Genomic DNA, 15,477 nt, shown 5'->3' on the forward strand with positions numbered 1-15,477 from the left:
ACGAGCACTGCGTGCTCGTTTTCTGCCGTCTGCTCAGCAAGAACAGCAAGAAGAGCAAGAAGAGCAATAACAGCAGCAGCAGCATGGAGTGGCGGCGGCAGCGGTGCCTGCAGCAACAGCAGCAGTTGCTCGAGAAAGACCATCCATTGTGAAGCAGCGCCGACCCGAGCTTCAGCAAGAAACAAAGGCTCCAACTGGTTTTTCGCGGCGGCGGCGCGCGTTGGGGCGAGGGGGAAGAGACACGTCTTCTCCGGCAGCCGTCCGAGCATGGTTCCACTCCGCCGGACGGACGGCTTCTTCTTCTTCTTCACCGAGCAACGAGGAGGAGAGGAAAACCGAAAAACAACCAGACGAAAGGAGGAGCGAGGGAGGCGAGCCTCCCTTGCCGTCGTTGGTTCGGGGGTACCTGCGTACCGAAGACACGCTGCCAGTCGCGAGGCGGTCGACGTGCTTCGCTCGTCCGCGGCAGGCTTCGCCGTCCGGGCTGGCCATGCCTGCTTCCAGCGTGCCTTCTGCTCGGCTCGTGCTCGTCATATGCCCCCTTCATTCCGGGCGACGCTATAATTGTTCTTGACTCCCGGCCGGATACGAGGAGCATCGGCGCGTTCTTGCGGATACCCAACCACCAGGAATGTGTGTCCAGTGTTCTTCCCGAGGCGGTGCGCGATAATCCGGGGGCTCAAGAGTGCGCGAGGTTCGAGATCTCGTATAAGCTCGTGCGCGATCTTCGGGATCTGGCGGTAGTGTTGTGTGCGGTCGTTTCGTGAGTGTCGACTCCTTCGTGGCGGTGCCGCGTGGATTTTCAAGGCCGACCCTGCGGAGAGGAAAGAATCGCAGCGTGCTTCTGTGTTTGTGTCCTCGTTACCTTTGATTCGGTGGCACTGGGCGCGCGCCGTGAATAGAGCCGACGACTGTGCCTTTTGTGCGACGACTCCGTGATTCTATTCCCTCCTCCACGGCGCGTTACAGCGCCCCGGATTCTCTCTTTTGTGGATGTAGGCATGTGAACAGGTGAGTTTTTATCCCTTGGTGTCTAGATCCCTTGAAATATTTTAGTAGCGCGTCGTGCACTATATCTGATGAACTAGATGATGCAACGCCGTTCATGGTGCGGACTTTTGGTGCCCAAATGCAACTGTGTGCATGAACACGAACTAGTGATGACAATAGTGCTAAGCTTCCTTTCGGAAAGCAGCAATCGCAGATGGTGCTCACATAACTTGGAAGAGGTGCTTTGAATTGAGTAAGTACATTGTCTTACCATTAGCTTTGAACTAAATAAATTAAAACGGCGTAAGTTTCTCAGTAGGGAAAACTACTTAAAAAGTATGAGCAAGTCGGGTTTGAACTTTCGACCACGCAGTAATTTTTGGTTGAAGAGCGATTAAGTTCACCTACACTTCCCATGGACAGTTTCATGTGTGAGTAGTGTGCACGTCATGTTGGTGCGTCCAGCGGATAAATTTTGTAAAGTGTCAGTCACTGTGTCCGCAAGTTCATGAAAGGGAAAATTGTCACACACCCGAATGTAGTAAGAAGCTGCAAAGGAAAATCCATATGGCTTTTTCGGAGAGAAAGCTTCGCAGTTGAAGAAACATTCTTCAGTACCACGCTGGTTGAGCCATGACTCTTAGAAAGCACGCAAATTTGTTGTTCAGCGTAGTGAAAATATTGGCAACAAATATTGGACTGCAGTGACTGCAGCCTCCTGCTCAGTCTCCTTCTACAATGTTCGAATATATACAGCAAGGAAAAAGCGCGCCGTCGTGAACCGCCTGTGGTCAGTTTTGTACGAACGCGCAAGATGGTCTTCTCATGCCAGCTTTCTTGATGAATTCATTCAAACTTCGACTTCCGGTCTTTTCCCTGTTGGCGCATTCCAATTTCTCGGTTCGCGTTCCAGGCCGTGTGATGTGGGCCTTCTAAGCGAGCCCACACGTTGGGCTCATCCGTCTGGCTTTCGGCTCCGCCCTGACATTTGGCGTGCCATTTCCGGCCTAGGCGCGGGCACTGCGCTCTCAAAAGTCGATGCGGGGTTTCTTTTGCCAGTGGATAACGAGGAACAATCCAAGGCTTACTTCGGAAGCCTGCAAGCCTGAGTGACAGCACGATAGCGTGCTGGCGTACTTACTTGAGGATCGCTAAATGTTTATAATCATTTCGACTGTGCTGAGAAGTCCGCCTTGCGATGGGTGGCCATGTCCAGAGATGTTTTAAGCTTTTCCTATGTCGTGTTAGTTCATAATAAATTTCAGCGCAAACAAGAGGGCACAGAAAAGGACACAGGGGCAAATCACTTGTGCTGCCTCCTTTCTAGCGTCGTCCTGCTTGCGCTAACATGAATTATATATATGAGTACGCACCAACTAGCTCCTTAATGCATTCTCTTCTGTTAGTAGTAATGGTGTCAGTACCCATGGCAAAAAGCAATAACGAGCTTTGGTATCTACGTGGTTCTTAGTATCGGTCAATGAGTCAAAAACAGGCGGTCGCTAGGAGTGGGAAAAGTAGGTGAAGCTAAGGGAGCGCGCTGGTTCGGGCTGGTTAGTAAGACATAATAACGGCACGTCCTGTCACCTTTCTTGTCTTTGTCCACAATGACGCTGTTAATCAGTTAACAGGTGAAGCTGTCATGATGACACAAGAAACACGTACGAAGTTCCTCAGATATACCCACAGCTGAAATACATGGACAGGTATTCAGCAGGCTTCTCTTCCTTAAAAGCGTTTCGTGAATGGCCAGGCGGTCGAGCGCACGCCACTCGTGATGCTGATTGGCGTGATGACGATCACAACAGCGGCGATGGTCAATCACGGATTAGACTTACGTAAGATGAGTTCTTGTGAATATCAGGAGTGTAGCCGGAGAGTGGGGGGCGGGGGGGGGGGGGGGGGGGACGTCGATAAGCACGTGCGCGGCCTCCCCGAAATTTCTGTGAACCAGAATGCCACCTGCCCAGCCTTCCTCCACCCTCACACCCTATCCTCCCCAGTTCCGTGGGTTCTCCCAGACACATTTCAACGTCATCATTAGTACAAAAGAATAAAGAGATAGCGGGTACTCTCTTCTCGCATGAAAACAAAACGTCAGCACGAACTATAGCCAACAACAATTAGCGTTGAGGAAGACTGTTACTACGTGCAGTGTGAGCCTCACTTCAGCGATCGAATTTAACATTCTTGTTGAATGAGGCTGCCGTTCATGTACATGTCAGTCTATCATCTCTAACAGTGCTGCTTTTGTCGTTCTAGAATCCTTGATATTAGGGACGTTAATCGTACTTATTGCTGTTAGCTTAAATAGCTTGCAGCGCACTTCTGCGTACTTTGAAGGAACCTATAGTTATAAAAAATATGTAGATCAACCAACGAACACGTTGTATATATGTGACGCGAAGTTCTAGACAAGTGATGTGCATTAAACCGTGTGTAACCAATGGTGCGCGCACGATTGCGTTTACTTTCGTCCTATGCAGCGTACAACCGCATATAATGTTTATGTTTATGCATTATGCCACTGGCAAGCTATACTTCAACGCAAACACGACAAACACGAAAATCAGGCGGATTGGTCGTGTGAGACATCGAGGCATCGATGCCACGAACATGAAAGTGATATATGATGCTTGTCGAGAGAAGAATGGAGATGAAAGGTGCATGTACACAAGTTAAGATTCAGAGGCGATTCAGTGACCAGTGCGAGAGAAATGCGTGAGCATTACGTCGCATATTTCTTTGAGATCCCCGATCCATGATTTAAACTGCGTTCAACACATTGGAAACTGTTGTTCAGGGGCTCACTCGACACACGTCCCTGCCTCTTCGAAGAGGGAACTGCAACTGACGGTAATCCGGAGCGGACCTGTCAGTTGTAATATATATATATATATATATATATATATATATATATATATATATATATATATATATATATATATACTGAAGCGAACCTCGTACCAAACGCTCCCCTCTTACCTATGGGAAGCCGGCTTCGACTCCCTCGTGTGAGTAGACGGGCGTGGTGATATTCTTATCCCATCGCCTTGCAGGTCTTACGGCCCTTCAGATAATAAAGGCGTTTTGCAGCGAAGCTGTTTATGCGGACCCTGTGCCATTTGTTGTCGGACTTCGCTAAAACTGCCATCATCAGAAATGGCTCGAGCATCGTCTTCTCCCACCGCTGGCTCTTTGGCGGCCCTCGGCGCTACCGCGCGAACGCGCTCGTGCCACTGCTCTGCGTTCGTCCACGTCGTCGTCTTTGTCCATAGCTCACTGCGTTGCCGCTCGTCATTCAATCGTAGAATTACACTTCTGTCGTCGTAATGGGGAGGCCGCGTTTACGGGACTATGAGCCATTGCTTGAGGGGGTTTGAGCCATTTATTGTCTTACGTGACGGGCAGATTTAATTTTAAAGCAATATGATTTAGAATACTCGCAAGCGGCAATGCCGGGCGCCATGCTGCTAACCACGCCGCCCAGCAAACTCGAGACATGCAGTGGCACGAGCGCGTTAGCGCTGTTACACCGAGGGACGGCGCTGCACTCAACCCATGAACCGGCGACTACGAGCTGCTCACTAAAACGGCATGGTGGTACCGTTTGTTCCTGTACCGCCATGCGATGGTACCACCGGTAGTAAGGGAAGCATTCTCGTACTGTTCTCTCCTGACAGCTATAGCGTTTTGAAACACTATTGCTAAGACGACGTGCCTCCGGCTGAACAAGCCGACTCTGTCGTTTGAGACGCTGCGCCTCTCGTCGCAGATGCTGCACGCGGGCTTCCGAACTACTCCTTGAGGCAGTGGCGCTCGAAGTAGCGGTTGGCTCCCGCGTGCGCGTAAGGCCCTTCCCCATAACATATTGCGCCACACATTGCCACAAATAACCACCTCCCAAAACATGCTAAACACACTCTTGGATAGCAACTTGGCTTGGTTCTTCATCATATTTTTTTTCGCTTGCATCCGTTGCTCCACTGGAGCAAGTCAGCATGTTGGGGAATCTTATATACACACGCCTACGTGAGCTAAAGCGTATGCGAACGAACACTTCCTATGGCAAGGCTCCGTACCTGGAGCAAAATAAATCATTACCTCACCCCCTATGGCAAGTAGCAGCCCGTGGCACTCTGGCGGCGTCGTGTCGTTGCATTCTGTGGAGATTCCATAATCGCTCAGGTTAGCACCACCCCACATCCTCGAACACGTTAAACCGTGCTTTGAACCTGCCCCGTGTATTTCTGCGTTATGTATATAGAGCCATAGGTTGCGTTCAAATACTACAATCTTGTTATTGCGCTATATGAATCCGCCAACTGTCGAGTAAATGGTTAAAATAAATTCCATGGGCTCTCTGCGCGACCCTTGTGGTTGCACCTGTTTGGTAATTGGTTAACGTATTCAACCGGACTTTACAATCAGTATAATTTTCTATGGTATAATGTTGAGATGGACCTTCAACGCTACTGCGAGATGCCATGATGCTCGAGTTCGAGCATCACTCGAGCTCGAGTGAGCAATGACGCGCGCGCGCGCACGCACACACACACACACACACACACACACACGCACACACACACACACACGCACGCACGCACACACACACACACACACACACACACACACACACACACACACACGCACGCACGCACGCACGCACGCACGCACGCACACGTTCCATGTGTTGTGCCACGCCGACATCATTGCCCGTGTATTTGCGACCTGGAGAACATCAGCGCAACGCTAAACCCTGCCATCGCTTTCAATTCTTCATGCTTCCAGCGAAACTACCCAATTCTTACGCGCGAGACATATTCACATCGATGTGAGATGATGTCAAGGCCTCCAAATGTCAAGGCAACTTGACAATGCAAAGAGGAAATTTAACGTGAGGACCAGCATCGCTGCCTGTGGCGTTGACTGAACACCTTCCGCCTTGTTCTTACAGATCCAATAGCATGATGCTCTGCGTACAACTTCCTCTTCGGACGAATGGCGTAAAGTTCGCCGGCGGAAACCAGTTCTGCCTTTCGTATAGGAAGCTGCGAATATTATCTGGCGCCGCTAAATATCCGAGACATTCAAAACATACACGAATGTCTGGCGCCAGGTTCTCTCTTCCGGCTGACAAGGAGAGCCATAAGGTGTGCGTACGGGTACGCACATAGCCTTGCACGCAGACTCAGGTAGAGCAGAAAGCTAATGGAGACAAACGCAGTCGGCCTGTACACACTGTTCGTTCCAAGACGATAACGCCGTCTGGGCAGATTACGTCGCCGCTCATGAATGGATGAAATGTACAAACGCGTTATGCTACAAGATTCCCGAGTAAATATAGGCGCAAAAAGAAACGCAAACACCGTACATCCTTGATGTCAAGGGAGCTCGCAAGCTAAGAGAAGCCACGAGAAAAGGGAGTGTCGATCGTTCTTGAAAAAGAAAAAAAAATGGAGAACGGGAGGCAGGAAAGGACGAATAATGCCGCTGCCGGACGTTTAGCAGATGAACCAAGTCAAGTTGAAGGTCGTCCGGCCGGGGCACGACCAGGAGAAGGACTGGTTTGCTGGTGTAGCCTCTCGCTGTGTTTGTCGACCGACGGATGGGTCTCCGACTCCCTGCTGCCGCCGACGAAGCAGCAGGCATGCGCCAGCACCCTTAAACATTACCCCTCTCCCAGCTTCCTCTCTTTTCCGGCCCCCGCCCCCCACCCCCCACTGCTGTTTCCATTTTCCTTCGTTACTCTTTATCCTCTTTTTTTCGTCATTGCCGAGGGACTCTATCGCGTGATTTGTACCGCTACAAAAGAGCAGTGTCTGTAGTGGCTGGAAGGATCGTTTCACTTCGTGCCCCCCCCCCCCCTTCTTTACCCCTGCGCCTGCCAGTAAAGGCATTCATTCGGCCTTGGACTCACTTCTTGAAGCGGCTGCAGAGCTGGTCCTGTGCGCTTTGTAAATCTACGCTGCATTGCGGAAGCTAAAAGTCAGATTGGCTAATCGGCAGCCGTTCCGCGTGCGCGAACCTGTGCCCAAGTATCAGAAGGGTCCGAGAATGGCCGACCCCCGTGCGTCGCCACTCACGATAGCCTCAGATGCTATAGGAGACGTGCCGTGCAATCCCGTACCGTTCTTGCGTTGCGCGTATGTGCGGACGGCGTTTGTGCATTCCTGCCTTGATACTCCGACGCCAGATCAAGATTTCTTTTTTTCTCATTACCGAAGAGTATTAGTGCACCTCCATAGTAAGCTCCTGTTCTTTTTCTTCTTTTCTTTTTATTTTTTTAGATGGTGGCGAGCGGAACCTTTGTAGCTGGCTTCTTTAGTTGTCTGAACTTCGGCCCGGTAGCGATGCCCGGTACATTACCTGAAGATACTGTGGCGACGGGATGCATGAACTGCGTGCCGACGCCATTGCAATAGGCGAAGCAGCTGTACAACGATCTGCCTCAAATGCCAAATCTATCTGGGCTGCAGTAGACCTTATAATGAATAATTCAGAGTAGCGAAGAATTCAGCGTAGGTTTGACCGCTTAGGGCATTCTAAGTATTTCGCTTTTACCGACTGTTAGCAAGCTTCGCACAAATGGTAGCAAGTATCTGCACAATAAACAGTCCACTGGCAAAGGAGTAACTCTTGGAAGAAACTTTCTGTCTATGGCCATCAACAAGCTATTCTGTGTCAATCATTTCTCATTTCGCGCGACTCTATTTAAATGTAGACTTTAACGTGAGTAAAATTGTTCGTGCAAGTGACCGCTGTCGTCAAAAGCGCTCCGAAATCTGCACAGAAGGATAGCTTGAACATTAGAGTAGGCCTACTGCTGAAATACTTTCACAGTGAGGCTGTCGTAATAAACAAAGGTGCCCGCGAAATTTCGAGACACACTAGTACAAGCACCGGAGCGTAGCGTAAAGCACTGAGTGTCCATGCATAATGAATTGCTGTAAACTCCAAAAGAACATAGACTCGGGGATCCTATCCTACAGAGATGTTTGATCGCCATGAACAGCTGTACTGTCCTGTTCATCACAACGTGTAGTACGTGTGGCCTGGAACTACAAGCTCGAAAATCGTCTGTAGTGAATGAGTCGAAACTGGCATACCCAGGGATATAGGAGACTGCATATAGACGAGGTAGATAGGGCAGTACTGTTACGTGAAGATGAAAACTTCCACAAATCTTACTATTACGCAGGCTTAGTGAACGTAGATACAAACACAGATACGCCGAATCTCCCCTATAGTTATCCTTGCCGGATTTTGGTGCCGGTATTTCGCTATGTTTACGCGCTAAGCTCGCCTAAGTTACCGTACGTAACCTAAACCGGAGCGCTTGATTCTCAGCGTGCTTGCCAGAGCGTGTCGGCGGCGGCAGTTCACCTCGTCCGCATGCGGTGCAGGACAAGCTATTTTGTATTCTTTCCCTGCGGCTACGGCATTCGCAGGTTGCGTGGTGTGGGCCCTATACTGCGGTGGCATCCTGCTTTGCTCGTCTATTGTTATGCTAATCTCTTCCAGATCGTTAGCAGCTACCACACGCGTTGGGCGCCAGCAGCGCCAGGTGGAGGCTTCATGCGTAGCAAGCAGTGCACGTATCTTCCGCGCAGCTGAGACTTCGGGGCGGAACGGTCTTCGTGAGTCGCTTCACTAATAGCGAATCTCAAGGGCACGCTGATGAGTCGAACGGCAGTCATACAACCGAAAGAAGCGTAAGGAAGTCGGTCTCTAAAAGAAAGAAAAAAAAAGAGAAATAAATATTGATAAATGAGAATTTGAAGTCGTTTTCCCAACGGTCAGCGGTTTGGAGTGAACTTCGTTGCCGGAAAGTATTTTTTGTCACGGGATAGACATAATTGTGGTTAGGGCCTGAAAAGGAGTTTCAGGACACACAAGGAGGTCAAGTTTCCGTGACTGCTGAACCGTTTTAGCGTCAACTGACGATCTAGTTAAGTCTTTCGTCGTAAGGAAGCGTTTGTTATTGTGACGGCGCTAGGTGAACAGCGGTCGTTACGTGCGAAATAAAACTCCCTCTGAATACGAAACAACCGGGAACAGCGGAGTGCGTTTTCTCTCCTTAAATGATTATGGTCGACTGAAGTCATACGGGGGTGCAGCAACAACAGCCTGGAAAATGTATTATGCACTTCCGTAAACTTTGGAAGCGTTAATAAAATATAGACGGCTTACCAATGCACGCTTCTGGCGCAACTGATTGTTCAAAAAGAAAGGAAAACTCAATAAAGCGCTTGATATAGTGCAAGCTGTTTTGTTCCAAAAATGATTGCTTCAAATTGCAACTTTTTGTGAGGAAAGCAAAAACGAAATACGGGCTCAGAAAAGAATGCCATTTTTTTGCTATTGATATAATGGTATGTATTCCAGAATACCGCACTTATTTTCTTCAGCTTCCACAAGTATAGATCAGCTTTCGTGAATAGAGAGTTTGTTTCCGCACGGAGAGACGACCAGAACAAGATATGCAATGTCTTTTTTTATTGTTGCTTTTCGGGCCAAATTTTACATTGCGCGAAGAACAGGTGTAGGTCTATTTTATTTGCCTGCTGCAATTTTTTGCGTTAATCACTGGAAATGTGGTTGATAAGCCACATACATTTTTTTTCTTTTTTTGTAAACTGAACCGCAAGTTCCTTTGGTTCCCATGCCTCGGAAGAGTTAAAGGAAGATGATCTACGCAGTAAATACGTCGCCCACCCGAGTGTACGGGACAAATGTTTCTGAGCACCCTCCGACCGAACAGCTGTACGAAAGTGGACATTACCCTGCGTGCTGCAACGTTCGTAGCGTGGGCGACTCCTCCCCACCACTCACAGTGCGCATGCGCGCCGTGACGTTTACTAGTTTCTCCCATATAGCGTGCGAATGCATGGGGACCGTCCAATAAACGAGATAAAGGAAACATTGCGGGAACATTTTGCGAGAAAGGAAGCCGCTGACGCAGCAACGAATGCTATGGCTACGCCCCCAGGCCTCCGTGTGCAATCCGACGTTAGTATTCTATTCCGGTGCGGCGCTATCACTTTTCCTTCGCAAAAAGAAGGCAGAGGGAGGGGGGAGAGGGGGGGGGGTGCTTCAAACCGGCCTGTGGCCCTTGCGTGCCGCGACGTTGTTTCCGTGCTGCAGATATCAGTGCGCGCGATTTATGGGCCGCGCGCATATGCTAAGGCTCGTGGCCGTATCTGAGGCTGAGTAAGGGTGAAGGGGATCAGATAAAGTTTACGTGTGCAAGCCAAACCTGCAATCGCGGTGCGCTGTAGGGCTACCCGCGGGGCTCACGCGACATACGGCAACCGGGACCATCTCTCCCGCGTCCTTGCATACGCGGAGAATGCAGCGTCGATTAGCGATTAGCACAAAACTTTAAGCGTGTATGCAGGACTCGCCGTGGCCCAGCTATCTGCGTGCGAACCTGAACGGCAGTGGCGGTAAAGAAACAGCGGATTGCGTCTTGTGGGGTTGATGGAATAACTTAAAATATGAATAACTTAAAAGATGGGTGCCTGCAAGTTTCACGTATCCAGTCTTATGAAGCTGGCGCAGTAAGCTTTTGGAGCACTTTCGTATCCTTTTGCCCTCTGTACGGCTGCCTATAAGTTGCGGTCTGCTGCGACTGCATTGGACTCAAGAAAGCTCAAATTACCGCTCAGCGGGTCGACAAAAATTCGCCTCATCGCAAACGTTCATCTGCTCTCCGTGTTCTCCCAAACTGTTCGGACAACCGAGTTCCAAATATAGTTGTAAAGGCAATGTTGAAACGTCCTTTGTTTTGGGGGTTTCTTTTACTGGTTTTTGTTCGAGAAAAACAAGGAACTGAGGTCATATCGGGCTGTGATATGCCTGATGGCTTCTTCGAAATCACTGCTGTGTTCTTTGTGATCACGGTCGTTCCCAGTACGGCAACTCGGACGATCAGGCCTTGAATGGGCGCCCACGCGTCCCTGACGACGTTTATTCGGTTCGCCTCCATGGAATGAGAATAGCTGGTGGACCGCGACGTTCAAGGACGCGTGGAATAGTACGCCGTTTCATTTCGCGAGGGAATGATGTCCAAGGCAAGATGTGCAATCACCCGCAAGTACCGCGTAAACGCCGCACAGACTCGTATGCATAGGCAAGAAAACAAGGAGGAATAGTGTACGTGCCGACAGAGAAAGAAAAGGGCGACTTCAAGGCGAAGAGCCTGGCTCCGCGGAACGGAAACTCAATCTGTCCCGTAGCATTTGCTTGTCAGCTACTTGCGCAAGGTTACAAAACCTCGGCTTTTCAACAAAACAAGGGGTGCGGGTAACGAAAAGTTACGAAAGCGTTGTTGCACTTTCTTTCTAGGAAAAGATAGCTTCCGCAACTTCTGTACGCAGTCGTTTACATGTAGTAGAAGCTGAGATGGTCAGCAATGGCAAACACAAAAAGAGAGAGGGGAAGACAGGAAAGGCAGACATCAGGTATTGTTTAGTCGGCTACCCTGCACGTGCAGATATGGAAGCAAGAGGGAACGAGAGAGAGAGAGAGAGAGAGAGAAAAGGCAACAGTTCAGATTGATTGAGATATGGAGGCAAGAGAGAGAGAGAGAGCAACAGTTCAGATTGATTATGTTCGCCACGAAGGCGCAGAGTGTCTGTAGTCGGGCTATTCATCAACTTCGCCGAAATCTTAAGGTGCGGCTGATGCGCAAGTTTACGCTGTATGTTTACATCTCTCGACCTCCTCGGCTATCAATTTCGGGTGCGATACCCCGCGGCATAAATTGCCTGCGCCGCCTTCTACGCTCAGCGCCGAGAGGCCTTCGTTACGTGTCGTGCTGCTATGCGCCGAGCCGCCAACGCGTCGTGTCCACGGAGTCGGCGATCCGTCAGAGTCACCGAACGCCCGCTCGGCCGCAGAGAAGCCGCGCGGTGCCTGCAAAGACCGTCCTTGGCGGTGTCGCTTTCTGAGAGCCAACGACCTTCACGGCCAGAGCTGTCACGCCGGGTGTTTGTGCTTGCGATACGCGTTGTCACACAGCACACCCCGGCTTCATTATTGGACTTGGCGCTTTTCGTGGACTCCGCTAACGACTGCATGTACAATACGAAGGCGCACCGAAATAGACACGCTGATAACGTCGAGCAGTTGAGCATTGCTATGATACAAGGAGGGACAGCTGGTCTGGAAGCTTGCTTAGGGGGGACGGGGGGAGAGAGGTGATGTGGTTTGTGAGACGATACATCATGGCGTTAGGCTACATTTTGTGCGTTGTGTCAACACAGTAGACCGCTTTCCTTCTTGTTCTTACTAGAAATTGTAATGAAGGGAAAGTTCTTGATGCGCTTCTTACGTTATGATGCGCTTCTTCATACGTTATGAGCACACGATGGTTTTATCGCCCTCGTACGTTATACAGAACCTCACGGCGACGGCGACGGCGATTGCAGAAATGCGCCTGGAGTGTCCGTATAATTGCTATCGCAATAAATGAACATCGTTTTAGCATCCAGTACGTAAAAGCAATAGTTCCTTGCCCGAGCGCCTCCAGTGAGTCACTGAGCGAAACAATTTAACGATGCCGCTGGGCTAGCTGAAGCAAGCGAGGTTCTCTGGTTTGTATATACAGCCACTGGTTGCTGACCTATAGCGCAGCTACGCGACATATTTAAGAAAATACAAATGCTAATGACTCCTCCAGGTAGGCGATCACAGTAGCGGTCACGACACCTGTCCCTATTAAAAGATACTCAAGCAAGCAAGCAAGCAAGCAAGCAAGCAAGAAAGAAAGAAAGAAAGAAAGAAAGAAAGAAAGAAAGGGCACAGGATTGCTCAATGCTTACGAACTCACCCCTGCAATTGGCCTGCGACGCACAGCAAGGTCGGGTGCTCTCCGGGCACTCATCCACGGAGGGGTCGTACACGCATGCCTTCAAGACCACTCGCTCAAAAGCGGGCTTTCATGGCACCTCGCGGAAGTGACCAGCTATGGCGCTTCCAATTGAGTTCGCGCAATTCTCTGCAACGGGCCACTGTATGGCCACGCAAGCTTCCAGAAGGCACAGAAAAGCGTTATAAAAAATAATCATATAAAGCAAGGATAAACAGAGAGCAGCAGTGTGGAACGCGCGGCTTTGGTCCTTTTCGATGCCATCTTGAAAAGCGCTAGCGCCCACCGGTCTCCCGCGCTTCCGTCTAACGTTCTTGGACCAACTTTGCTCCCATCCTCTTCATAATGGCCCTTGCAAACGACCTCTCGGAAGCTGGAGAGCACACACACGCTCTCTGGCGCGGGCGTCCCGACGAACAAGTTCCGCGGAAATGGTCGTCGCATCAATCAGGCCTACGGGGTCAAGGATGGTAAATGGCCGGCAAAGTCACCCCTCGTGCGGCGCATTCTCTTGTCCGGCGCTGCGCTACTACAAACTGCCACGTATAGATGGGTTTATGTACTTCGAGCGTATACTCCCTACTTTACGAGCATCTCTCTATGGTCGTCGAACGAAGGCACGCGTGCTTTGTGTAAATAGACAGATGGATTTTCCAAAGTGGCTGCCTCAAGGTTAGCGCACACATCAGCTCTCCATGCGAAAGAAACCGTACCGGATTTGAGTTCTGCGCATGCGCAATGACAGCGGCGCTGTTTAAACTTTCGAAACATGCTTTGTCTTGGGGGGGGGGGGGGGGCGGAGGTGGAGCTGAGGAACCGAAAGCCACTTTCGTTGGCTATTTCGAAAGCTCTTAGTTTTGGCGAAGGGGCACATGCGCGAATGACAAACTGTAAAACTGGGGGGTGTAAATTTTTCAGTGTTGTGGCTTGCCCAACCGCAGTCAAGTGCCAAGGTCGGCCTCACGACAAATGAGCAGAGCAACACGCTCTTCTCCCGCTCGCCATCATTAAAGGTAAGGGTGACGAGCCAATATCCAACCGTGCTTAGGATGGAAAAATTTAGTGTACTTCCACTCTGTGAAGGATAACCAGCGAAGTTGTATTGGGATGACTATATTAACAACTATATTAATGTATATGGTTATGTCTATATTGATTGAATAAAGACACATATACGAAACTTCGTGGTTGTTAGCGTCTTTATTTTGTCTCGTTCCTTACCAAATTAACCATAGCTTTGTAGTCACTGTGGTACACCTCGACCGGGTGTGCTGCTATGCTAGACACGTTCTTGCCAAAGCTTAAATCTACACACGACCGGCGACCCGCGGGCGGCACATCGACGTCCGTGCAGCACTCAATTCCAAACCGTTCCAACAGGAAGGATATAATCCACTTGCCGTCGTGGCGCGCTAGGTCGACGTTAAAGTCGACGATTCGTAGGTACACTATTGCGTTTTATTATACTTTTGTACCCTCTAATGAGAGCGAGGAAGCGCCGACATCCCACATTTTTTATATGGCCATGAAGGTCATGCATCATAACTTGGTCGATAAGATGATAACATTCAGAGCGACCACCGCGACTGATAACATCACGGGGAAACGGTTGGATGACTATATATATTTTTTCCCATTCTACACGGCTCTTGCCCATGAACGCAAATTTCATCAGGACCTAGCCATACACAGCTTCGCTGTAAAAAGATTCGTGCAATCGGCTGCAGACATTATCTACCGGAAAACATTTATAGTAGGTGCTGCCTGAAGGACGCGTAAGTTACTGCGACCGAATCGCTAGCCTCTGTGTGTACCTAACATTATCAAAAGCATGTCTTTACCCGCACATAATACGGGCGAAAGCTGTGAAATGTCAGCTACCTTCTCGAAGCGTTTCCCCCCTTTCCCATTCTGTGGCTCTGTTGTTATCAGCTTCGCGTACAATTTTTCGCCCGCAATTCGCGCAGCGTCGCTGTCGCCACTGAGCTCACAATGAGTGTTTGCTCCGTTCATCGCTCAAAGGACTCGAATAAAATAATTCCGTTTCTACGAAGGCGCGCGCGGGCGCAGGCCTCGTGCTGGACCTTGCCGGGGGTGGCCCTCCCACTTCCGTGGTTCTCGCTTGTCATCGTTGCGAAACAACGTTGTTGACTCGACCTCGCGGACCTCGTTAGCTCCATCCGGAAAAGTCGATTACGAGTGAAGCACCCGTGAGTCCAATACATCGCCTCCGAGACGCGAGGAAGGACCTCTTTACCGGTCGTACACAAACATGGCGGCCAAGGCGGCGCTGTCACGTACATGGTAGACAAACAGCGCTCCGCTTTGAAAACGTGAGAGCTGATTGACTGTGGATTGACGCAACCATTATTTCGCTTTCAACGCTCGACGCGTGCAATAAAATATGAATAGCACGTCGCTAGTTCGGGTGTATAAGGGCTGTACACGAGATAGACTTCCGCGTTGGCCATCACGGGCCCCGTATGAACTAATAATAGCCTTTGTTGCGAGAGACAGCTCGGCGGAGGCGTTGTTCGGCGAAGGAGCTTTCATCGTTGACCTGCTTTTTACTCTTTCATGTTGCTAGCCATAGCTGTGTCACTGTTTCTTTT

The 15,477-nt window shown here is 49.9% G+C and overlaps 1 protein-coding gene across 2 annotated transcripts in view; it reads left to right on the forward strand.

Annotated features, from left to right (window-relative positions):
* The first annotated feature begins 242 nt into the window (after positions 1 to 242).
* The window catches only part of dgo (ankyrin repeat domain containing protein 6 diego), a 174,717-nt gene continuing 159,482 nt past the window's right edge, over positions 243 to 15,477 (forward strand). The window contains exon 1 of one of the 2 annotated variants that reach the window (XM_065450788.2): positions 243 to 1,011. The gene's annotated coding sequence lies outside the window, so the exon portion shown is untranslated. Of the gene's footprint in view, positions 1,012 to 1,108; positions 1,244 to 15,477 lie in introns of those variants that run through there. The other variant, XM_065450789.2, reaches the window with a different exon arrangement.

This window comes from Dermacentor albipictus, chromosome 5 (genome assembly GCF_038994185.2).
Source record: "Dermacentor albipictus isolate Rhodes 1998 colony chromosome 5, USDA_Dalb.pri_finalv2, whole genome shotgun sequence".
Classification (NCBI taxonomy): domain Eukaryota; kingdom Metazoa; phylum Arthropoda; class Arachnida; order Ixodida; family Ixodidae; genus Dermacentor; species Dermacentor albipictus.